Genomic DNA, 12,142 nt, shown 5'->3' on the forward strand with positions numbered 1-12,142 from the left:
AAGGGATGGCCCCGAGTCCTTTGTACTGCCCGTGGGATGAATAGTTCTTTTGAAAGCTCCTTGTATTGTCCCTGAATATATTTGTATATAGTTATCATATCCCCTCTTAGACGCCTCTTTTCTAATGTAAATAAATCCAATATAGCTAGCCTCTCCTCCTAAGTTAGAATGTCCATCCCCTTTATTAATTTGATGGCTCTTCTCTGCACTCTCTCTAGTTCCAAAATGTCTTTTCTTAGGATTGGTGCCCAAAATTGTACTCCATATTCAAGGTGTGGTCTTACTAATGCTTTGTAAAGGGGCATAATTATGTCTACTTCCCTTCCATCAATTGCCCGTTTGATGCAAGATAAGATCTTGTTTGCCTTTGCAGCTACTGCATGACATTGGGCACTATTGCTAAGCCTGCTGTCTACAAGCACCCCTAAATCCTTCTCCATCAAGGATTCCCCCAATATATCTCCATTTAATTTGTAAGTCGCCTTTTTATTCTTGCATCCCAAATGCATAACCTTACATTTATCTGTATTAAACCTCATTTGCCATTTACCTGCCCACGTTTCCAGTCTCTCCAAGTCCTTCTGAAGAGAAATTTCATCCTGCTCTGATAAGACGGAGGCATTCACCCCAGAAACCTGATCCTGTCATCCCCCATACCATCGCGGGAGACTCAGGCCCCCCTGTTGCCAGCAGGTATGCACCACACTCAGACACGTAGCCAGACCCTAGTACAGAGGAGGGGGGCCCGATCTGCGATTGGCCCAGGGAAGGGGGGCTACATTGGGAATCGATGTTATTTTTCTTCATATTAATGGGTATCCTCAAAGCGAATGATATGCCAAAATGACGTCCATTAGCAAAACTACAATTGTTTCTTCACTTTTTCTGCTTGATCAATAGGGTGACCAGATTTCGAAAATGAAAAACCGGGACACCTTAAAAAATAATTTATTAAACAAATTACATCACGTGACACCCCCTGTTGCCATGACAACAAGACACTCTGATGCCCCTGCAGTGTTAGTGTGTATAGAGGTGGGGGCTTTGCTTGGGCCCTTCAACTCTTACAGCCAGGGCATTATTGGCCAGGAATGCCCAGTTCGGAGGGGATTACTACTTCAAAATGTATTTGATTCGTAACAACATCAAAAAACTCTAATACCAATAACTAACAACCACAGACAATGATAATCTAAATCATCAAATAAAATGTCTACGGCCCTTGTTCAAGCATGTTTGCGGTACTTACCAGATAAATCAGTGCCTGCAATCCACGACTGTATCCGCCTCTCCGAGCGTCTGAAAGCAACCCAGCGTTCCTGGTGTGTGGCTGAAGAGGTGAGGGACTCCCTCCTCTCAAACGGAAAAGAAGAGCAAAAAATAGAGTTGGAACATACCTATCATACAGGGATGAGAGAGAGAGAGACAGAGAATGAGAGAGAGACAGAGAATGAGAGAGAGACAGAGAATGAGAGAGAGACAGAGAATGAGAGAGAGACAGAGAATGAGAGGCAGAGAATGAGAGACAGAGAATGAGAGAGAGACAGAGAATGAGAGAGAGACACAGAGAGAGAGAGAGACAGAGAATGAGAGAGAGACAGAGAGAGGGACATAGGGAGAGAGAGACAAAAGTAATGTACTGTATAACCATTATACCGTACCCCCTAGTATTCGTGTAATCATTGTCCCACACCCCCTTTTACTCACGCTTTGGCAATACTGAAATGTTCTTTTGACAGAGACACACAGAGAGAAACAGAGACACACAGAGAGAGACAGAGACACAGAGAGAGAGACAGAGACACAGAGAGACACACAGAGAGAGACAGAGACACACAGAGAGAGACAGAGACACAGAGAGAGAGAGAGAGAGACACAGAGAGAGAGAGAGACACGGGCCTATTTAGTAAGCGTCGATAAGGCTGCGTCTATAGTATTTCAGACGGAGGGAAGGCACACACGCTGCAATACACTTGCTGAAGCCTGAGCTTTTTTATGGCTTTGCAGGGTATGCAGCGGGTGCGATTGGGGGCGTGGCAATAAATATTTGGAGGCGTGGCAATAACGTTCCGGCGCGGACGTCACTTTCCTACCTCACATCCCGATCCACCGGCATTTTTTCAGATGCAGCATCTGAAGCACTGTGCAGACAAGAAGAAAAATGCACACAATGCGCACCAGAGATTAAAATATAGTAAATTATTTATTAATAAAACAAGAAATAACCGAGGAGGATCCAACCCCACCTCAGTACTTTCTTCTCGTTGCTATTGCCACACTATACGTCCTGACGCCGGAAGGGAAGTTGGTACGCGACCAAGACGAGACACCGGATTTACAGTGGAACCACAACATACCACAGATTGCTGGAGGACCACACTGCGAGGGGCGCAGCCTATCGAGTTTCCCGGTCATCGTCCAAAGTCTGGAGCTGCGGAGTGACCACCGGATTACCACGGAGCCCGAGCCTGTCTCACACAATGCTTTTACCAAACGGATGTTTGTGAGTTTGCTATTTTTATCTTGTCCAGGAAATGAAATTGTTAAACCGAATTTACACATGGAGCGGGCGCTTTCTCTTCTTTTTTTTGTTTAGATATCTATCGAGGAGGTGGTTGTTTCCCTGAAGAGAGCGGCCAGGGCTCCAGAGGACGCCCGAATTGGATCCTTTTATGATTGAGTTATAACATAGCTATTAGAGCTAGGTTTCTGGACTTTTATTGTGTTTAGGCATAGTGTTTATTATTATTTTATTACAGCTACTTTTTAGTAATTGCACTGTTATTAATTCTGACCACTAATTCTCACTGCCATTATAATCTCTCTCTAGCCACAACCAAATTGCTATATCAGCTATATTATTTATTGGTTATACCAGGGGAGCACAAACTTTTGCAGCTCGCCCCCCTGCCGGTGCTCGCGCCCCCCCCCCCTTACCTTGATGCGGCGTCATGTGACCTGCAGCGGCATTTGACGAGGGTGACGTCACATGACCCCGCAGCGTAATTTAACATACTGTGCTATATCTATGCACACACAGCTGTCTCTAGGCATAAAACACATCCACACCGGGGGAAGGACCAGCACAGATAACATTCCAAGAGACACTGTTTTTAAGTATACCTTTTGCTTGCTTCATTCATTGTAACATCGCCGGAAGAAGAGATCAGTGTATCTCGAAAGCTCGCACAAATAAAAGCATTTCGTTAGCCACAGAACGGTATTATCTATTTATTTTTTGATTATTGAAGCTCGGCTAACACGGTACTGATACCTCTATATATATATATTGCGCGCGCACACACACATATAACGTTTTATCCAACTTTTTCATTTATCATTTGTAGAGAAAATGAACAATGTCGCCAGAAGTGCTATTTTTCAAAATGTAACATCTCTACTAATTAGTGTAAAATGATACTTCATATAAAGCAGGTTATGGGACCCATTATAAAATGACCTTCATGTTTCTTATCACATACCAGTATATGGATACTTTCTATTATCACAAGCTGCTAACATGTGACAGGGCTCAGAGTCTGAGCCCAGAATGTGACATACAGAACATTCTCATTCTAAATTTCAAAAAATATTGTGTTGATTTCTGACCTGACTGCCGTGGTTACAGCTCAACCACTCTGTTCTACTGTATGTCACCACTTTCTGCCACAACCAGCTGACGGTGGATCTGCAAGGAGTTCAACGCTTATTGGCATCACATCTGTTGCTTGGTTGACGTATCATTTCTCCAGCTTTTTATTGTATTGTTTCTAAATAGATTATATTTATTTAGTTGAATAGATATTTATTTAGTTGAATAGATATTTATTTAGTTTAATAGATTATATTTCTAAGTTTAATAAGTTATATTTCTTAGTTTAATAAGTTATATTTCTTAGTTTAATAAAATATATTTCTTAGTTTAATAAGTTATATTTCTTAGTTTAATAAGTTATATTTGTTAGTTTAATAAATTATATTTCTTAGTTTAATAAGTTATATTTCTTAGTTAATAGATTATATTTGTTAGCACAGTAGATTATATTTACTAGTATTTAAGTCTCCCCCTCAGTGCCCCATTAGGACCCGTGCGCATATTTCACATCTTTTCGGAGTCGCTTATTTTTTAGACCCTCGGAGCCGAAACCTAAAGGGGTCAGCTAAGAAAGTTCGGATCAAGAGGAGCCGCACAGCTTAAAGACAGAACATTTCCAAGGGAGATGGAGACAATTTGGGTAAGATCTGATTAAAGGACATCCTTTGAGGAAGGAAAGGGTGACAGGGGAGTCTAAGAGGGGGGTGAGAGAGCAAGGTGGTGTGTCAGATTGGGGCAGAGCAAGAGAACGCAAAAATGATGGGGATTTGCTGCACACCAAAAAAAAACAATAAGTAGTGATACTTTTACCGGTGCCCCTTAGTCTCAGGGAAGACCGGCATTTCGTCCAATGGATACAATATGATTGATGGGAAAGGGCACACGGATTTGAATAAAAAAAGATAATTTATTGTGCCACAGACTACAATGTTTCGGCTGCTGGCCTTTCTTTGCTGGATTTAGTGGGTTTAGCCACTTTACCTGAGAAAGACCAGCAGGCCGAAATGTTGTTGTCTATGGCAGTGCAAGAGAAAACAGGTTGGGGGGGGTGGGTTCTCGCAAAGTCGCCGACCCATGGGTGAGTGTCCCCGGTGGAAACTAGTCCTGGACCCCGGGAAAGCTGTCTGTGGCCCATACAAGCTGAGTAACATGTAAAAAGGACACATGTATGTTCAGAATGAGTTAGCATGGTATTTTGAGAGGCACCATAGCAGGTCAGTGCAAGTCAGTGCAGAGCACTGCAAGGTCAGTCAATATGAGGAAGGGTCCGATGGAGGAGTTGGAGGGTCCCAGAATATCTCTTAAAGCAGGGGTGCGCAAATCAAGGGGCACGACATTTTCTTGGGAGGAGGGGCTCGGCGCTTACAGAGGCCCCTCGCTCTTCCCCACAGCATTTAAATTAAATGCCGGAGATCGCGTGCAAGGCCTCTGTAAGTTCCCTTTCCTTGTCTCCGGCGGCTTCTGGCGACAGCAATGTGGCGTCACATGATGTGGCATTGCCATAGCAACGTGATATCACATGACGTCGTTACATCAGAACGTCGGAGACAAGGTGGGGAAGGTGGAGGGGGGAGCAGGGGGAAAAGGTTGTGCAACCCTGTCTTAAAGCATTGCCTTGCATACAGATCAGAGGCCAAGAATGGATATGGATATCCGATGTGAAGCCGGAAATAAGACAGAAAAGACCGTTTCGGGGGAAGAAGGTGAGTGATGAAATAGCCGTCACTGTGTAACTCTTCCAATTACCTGCAACTTCATGCAGAGAAATAGCAACGCTTGTTTTTAACGTGCTAAGCGCCTAATGGGGAATTCAACTGCTGAGAAGTTAAGGGAGTTACTAACCCAAACTCAGCGACGTTTCTGTGTCTCTGTGATAACTCCCCCAGGACATGCCTGAAAACCAGAGGTAACTCAATGTATTTTTGATAAATAGAAACATGACCTTCTGGGGAGGGGTATATAATGGGTACTGGGCCTGGTGAGGTGGGTATAACGAGTACTGGGCCTGGGGAGGGGCGTATAACAGGGTACTGGGCCTTGGGAAGGTTGTATAACTGGGTACTGGGCCTGGGGAGGTGGGTATAACGGGTATTTGCCCTGTGGAGGGCGGTATAACGTGGTATTGGGGATGGGGTATAAGTGGCACAGGAGCTCTTGCGATACAGAGTATCACTGTCCCTGGTTACAAACACTTCATGTCTCCTGCAGATCAGGACACACACGAAGGTGGTGCCCTTTGTGCCACCAGACGACGAGGCGGGCTACGAGGCGGACGACGAGGCATACGACAAAGCGGGCGTCAAGTGGAACAATGAGGTGGGCTACAAGGCGGCCGATGACGCAGACGTGGTGTACGATGACCAAGGAGCATACGACAGGTGTGGCCGGATCTGCTGCTTCACCTTTTTTAGGCGGAGGAGAAGACCCCGGGAGCAGGTAGGAGAATACGAGAGGTGCGGACAGATCTGCTGCTTCACCTTTTTTAGGCGGAGAAGAAGCCAGGTGCAGGTAGCAGAGGAGCCAGGGCGTAGATACAGGGGTATTCTAGGGGCCCTGAGAAGTTGGTTTGACCGCAGGAGAGGCAGATAAGATCAGGAAGGCTGAGGGAGGGGCAGGTACTAGAGGGAGATAGGGATATTGGGCGTGAGAGGGTGAGAGAGAACAAGGAGCAGGGCCAGAGCACGGGTTTCATGCGCCCGAGGCAAAACTTAAAATTTGTGCCCCAGTTGTATAAAAAATAATAAGATAAATAAAATAATAAAATAAACAGTGGCGTAGATATCGGGGCTGCAGGGGGGTGCGACCGCACCCCAGCGCAACGCAAAATAAAAATAAAAGGGCGCCAAAATACTGGATAAAAAAAAGAATAATAATTTAAAAAAAAAGATAAATAAATAAAATAATAAGAGGAAAAAATAATAATGATTATTAATGCGCCCCTAGGACCTCTGCGCGCTAGGCGACCGCCTAATGGCCGGCCGGCCCTGCGAGGTATGCGGGAGGAAAAGGGGTGAATGGGATAGATATGCAGGGGGATGGGGGAGCAGGTGAGTTATACACAGGGGCACAAGGGCCCCATCACCCGCATCTCTATATACTGAGTGTGCCCCTGTGTATAACAACGCTGATCTGTGCTGCTCCATCTGATCTCACTGCGCAGTGATCCAGGGACCATCCGATCGCCATTTAATGGGGTCAGGAAGGAATTTTTTTCCCCCATTGCACAGCAGGGGTTATGTTTCGCCTTCCTCTGGATCACAGCAACAAACTGCACTTTGTGCATGAATTATCAGTGAGATCTTTATACACCCTGCATTGGTCTTCACCCCTTTGCTGCCGGAGGGGCCTGCAATGCATTGCTCTGCGTGTTACTATATCGCTCTGCAATGTGCTGCAGGCCCCTCCCAGCAAAGAGATTCATTATTTCAATAAAATACTCTCTTTAATCAAACCTATGTGTAGTGTCTTTTCTATCCGTTGTATCTATTACTAACAGCTCAGTGATTCTTCCCCAGGACGCTGCACTAGTGTCACGCTGCCAAGCCCAGGTGTGAGGGAGATTTATAGGGTCACATATACACTTCTGCCAAAACACGAGTGCAAACAGGAAGCCCCTCTGATCTCATATATTTTATTACACAAAACGGTATCTAAAAAGGTAAAAATAACATACATGGGATTCTGCTACAAATATCTCTCTAATTACAAACCAATTAGCAAATCATTCAGATTAGTCGAGCGAAAAGAAAGGGTTAAGTATCTCATGTACAGTATATGCAGTGTAGGCTGTTCTGCAGCATTACATGCAGGGGACAACGTTTAGGGGATATAAGTAATGCTGATCTCAGAGCTGACCGGCTGACCTGCTCTACCGGCTGACCGGCTGACCTGCTCTTCTGGCTGACCTGCTGACCTGCTCTACTGGCTGACCGGCTGACCTGCTCTACCGGCTGACCGGCTTCTCTTCTTTCAGCTAAATGACCTGAATTGTGGCCCCTGTATCTCCCAATTAAACGTTTTATTGGCATATTCTTGTTTGACTCGTTCTATACAGACATTTTCTATATATTCATTGTGGGATTTGATAACATCTGTAAGATCTCTCAGAATATCACATTCTGTACGTTTGTGTTGAAGATTTTTCCATTCTCAATTTACTTAATATTAGTTTTTGGCATCAATTATTTATATCGAGTCCAAAATACCTTTATACAGAATGCTGTTCCATTTAGCCCACAAATGCTGCTTCATTAAAGCCCATGGGTGGCACTTTATGCATTCTCAAACTTTTAGGCAACATCCCTAATTTCCAAAAGTGGGATTAAATCTGTACATATTTAAATGGTTAATTTTCTTACTCAGACTCCTAAATCCCTCCCCAAATATATCCGTTTCACATAAAAGTGTGTGCGCTTCTCCTTCCGCCTAACTGGCACGTCGTCCTTACGGGCGCCACTCCGTGTAACTCCACGCTGCCCTCCAGTGGCAAAAGAAATAAGATACATTTACTATACTCGTCTGGCAGCTGCTCCCGTATAAGGTGGGTAACTCTGTATTAGGGGTCTTGGTAGACTATATTTTATACTTATGTCGGATAGATGAGGAATTAATATTCCTAACGGGTTATTGTGAGAGGCCTTAGATCTTATCCTATATGCACGCAGCCCTCGCCTCTCTGACCTTGAACACATACTTCAATCTGATTTTTGAGACTTGAAACTGGATTTCCCAAAACAAACTGATTTTAAACACTGACAAGACTGTAACAATGGTATTTGGGACCAGAGCTAAATTGCTAAAGCTACCAATGACAGAGCTTCAGATAAAAACCAGCTCTAAAACCATCCTAGCCCCTGTTACTTGTTTGAAATATCTGATCATTCAACTCCCATTTAACATTTGGGTTGCACATTGATACCCTGACATCCAAATCCTATGCCAAACTAGGTGTACTTTAAAGGAACAAATCCTCCCTAAGGCCCTCATGCAGTAAGCAGCGATAAGCCACTTATCACCAGCTTATCGCCAAAAAAGCCACACTGATACACACACACACACACACACAGATACAGACACACTGATACACACACACACACCGCGCCCTGATGGCAGGGGTGGAGGCGTGGGGCTCCTGCTCTCCTCTGTCTGCCGTTACCGAACCCTTCCTATTCCCCCCTCTCTTGCTTTTCCCTCCTTTGAGGCTCACACTGTCCAGATCTTCTCTCCTCTCCCTGTTCATGTGGCGGTCATCTATCGCCCACCTACCTCTACTCATCCCCCTTCTGCCTTTCTCTCTCACTTTGAATCCTGGCTCTCTTTCTTTCTCTCCTCAGACTCCCCTGTTCTTCTCCTTGGGGACTTCAATTGCCACATTGATGACCCCTCTCTCTCTTGGGCTTCCCGCTTTCTTTCTCTTACCTCTTCTTTTGGCCTTCAACAGTGGACTGCAGCCAGCACCCACAAGGATGGCCACTACTTAGACCTGGTTTTCACTAAAAACTTATCTCTCTCTGATTTCTCCATTTCCCCTTTTCCTCTCTCTGACCATCATCTCATCTCATTCTCTTTATCTCGCTTCTCCCCTTCTCCACCTCCATCTACCCCCCGGTTCTGCAGAAACCTGCGCTCTATTCACTTACCTGACTTTGAGTCCACTTTACACTCCTCCCTCTCCTCTCTCAGCTCTGCTACAGACCCTGACAACCTGGTCAGAAAGTACAACTCTGTCTTGTCCTCATCTCTTGATCTACATGCCCCGCTTTCTCTCTGCCGCCCTCGCCCTTCTAACCCTAGACCCTGGCTAAATTCCCACACGCGCATGCTGCGTTCCTCCACTCGTTCCTCTGAACGCCTCTGGAGGAAGTCTCACACTCTCGCAGACTTCCTTCACTACAAATTTATGCTATCCTGTTTCAACTCTGCCCTCTCGCAAGCTAAACAAGCCTACTTTTCTGCACTAATAACATGCACAAGTCTAACCCACGCCGACTGTTCTCTGTCTTTGATACTCTACTCAAACCACCCTCAGCTGCCTCTCCTTCCTCCATCTCCGCTCAGGACTTTGCAGACTATTTTAAGGAAAAGGTGGAATCCATACGGCAGAACATCCCCTGTTTCTTCCCCCCATCCTACACCTCTTCCTAACTCTCCTCCTGCCTTCCTTGAGTCTTTTTCCACTGTCTCAGAGGAGGATGTGTCGCTGTTGATCTCCTCTTCTCCCTCTACCACTTGCCCTCTTAACCCCATTCCCTCCCATCTCCTAAAACCTCTAGCTCCTACTATAATCCCTACGCTTACACACATTTTTAACTCCTCCCTCTGCTCTGGAACCTTTCCATCCTCCTTCAAACATGCAACAGTCATACCATTACTCAAAAACAGCAAGCTTGACCCTACCTGTCTTTCTAACTATCGACCTGTCTCCCTCCTGCCTTTTGCCTCTAAACTACTTGAACGTCTTGTATTCTCTCGCTTGCTCCATTTTCTCAACACTTATTCTCTCCTAGACCCTCTACAATCTGGCTTCCGCACTGCTCACTCCACGGAAACAACCCTCACTAAAATAACTGACGAGCTCCATGCTGCCAAAGACAGAGGTCATTACACTCTGCTCATATTACTCGACCTCTCTGCAGCATTTGACACCGTGGACCACCCTCTTCTCCTCCACATTCTCCATACTCTAGGTATTCGGAACAAAGCTCTATCCTGGATCTCATCCTACCTCTCCCATCGTACTTTTAGTGTCTCTTCTGCTAACACCTCCTCCTCCTCTATTGATCTCTCTGTGGGGGTACCCCAGGGCTCTGTCCTGGGACCTCTTCTCTTTTCTCTGTACACACTCTCTCTAGGTGACCTAATAACATCTTTTGGGTTTAATTATCACCTCTATGCCGACGACACACAAATATACTTTTCAACACCTGACCTTACACCTGCTGTACAAACCAAAGTTTCTGAATGTTTCTCTGCTATATCATCCTGGATGGCCCTCCGACGCCTTAAACTCAACATGGCTAAAACAGAGCTCCTCATACTTCCTCCCAAACCTGGCCCTAATACCTCCTTCCACATTACTGTTGGAACTACAATCATTCACCCAGTAGCCCAAGCACGCTGCCTAGGGGTCACGTTCGACTCCTCTCTCACATTCGCCCCTCACATTCAAAACATTTCTAAAACTTGTCGCTTTTTCCTCCGCAATATAACTAAGATACGCCCTTTCCTCTGTTGTTCGACTGCTAAAACTCTGACTCAGGCCCTCATTCTCTCCTGTCTTGATTACTGTAACCTCCTGCTGTCCGGCCTTCCTGCCTCTCACCTGTCTCCCCTACAATCTATCCTAAATGCTGTTGCCAGAATCACTCTACTCTTTCCTAGATCTGTCTCAGCATCTCCCCTCATGAAATCCCTCTCCTGGCTTCCGATCAAATCCCGCATCTCACACTCCATTCTTCTCCTCACTTTTAAAGCTTTACATTCTTCTGCCCCTCCTTACATCTCATCCCTAATTTCTCGGTATGCACCATCCAGACTCTTGCGTTCTTCTCAAGGATGTCTTCTTTCTACCCCCTTTGTATCTAAAGCCCTCTCCCGCCTTAAACCTTTTTCACTGACTGCCCCACATCTCTGGAATGCCCTTCCCCTCAGTACCCGACTAGCACCCTCTCTATCCACCTTTAAGACCCACCTTAAGACACACTTGCTTAAAGAAGCATATGAATAGCACTGTGGATATTCTAAACACGATACATAATGCTTGACCCCCTGCAGACGCACTTACCAGAACTCCCTCCTACTGTCTCTGTACGTTCTCCCTACCTACCAATTAGACTGTAAGCTCCTCGGGGCAGGGACTCCTCTTCCGAAATGTTACTTTTATGTCTAAAGCACTTATTCCCATGATATGTTTTTTATATTATCTGTTATTTATTTGATTACCACATGTATTACTACTGTGAAGCGCTATGTACACTAATGGCGCTATATAAATAAAGACATACAATACAATACAATACACACACACACAGATACAGACACACTGATACACACACACACACACACACCCACCCACTAATACACACACACACACACACACACACACACACACACACACACACACACACACACACACACACACACACACACACACACACACACACACACACACACACACACACACTGATACACACACACACACACACACACTGACACACACACACACACACACACAGATACACACAGATACACACACACACAGATACACACACACACACACACAGATACACAAACACACAGAGATACACATACACACACACACACACACATACACACAAATACACACACACAGATACACATACACACACACACACACACACACTGATACACATACACACACACACACACACACACACACACACACACACACACACACACTGATACACATACACACACACACACACACACACACACACACACACACACACACACTGATACACATACACACACACACACACACACACAGATACACACACCCACACACACCCA

This window comes from Ascaphus truei, chromosome 16 (genome assembly GCF_040206685.1).
Source record: "Ascaphus truei isolate aAscTru1 chromosome 16, aAscTru1.hap1, whole genome shotgun sequence".
Classification (NCBI taxonomy): domain Eukaryota; kingdom Metazoa; phylum Chordata; class Amphibia; order Anura; family Ascaphidae; genus Ascaphus; species Ascaphus truei.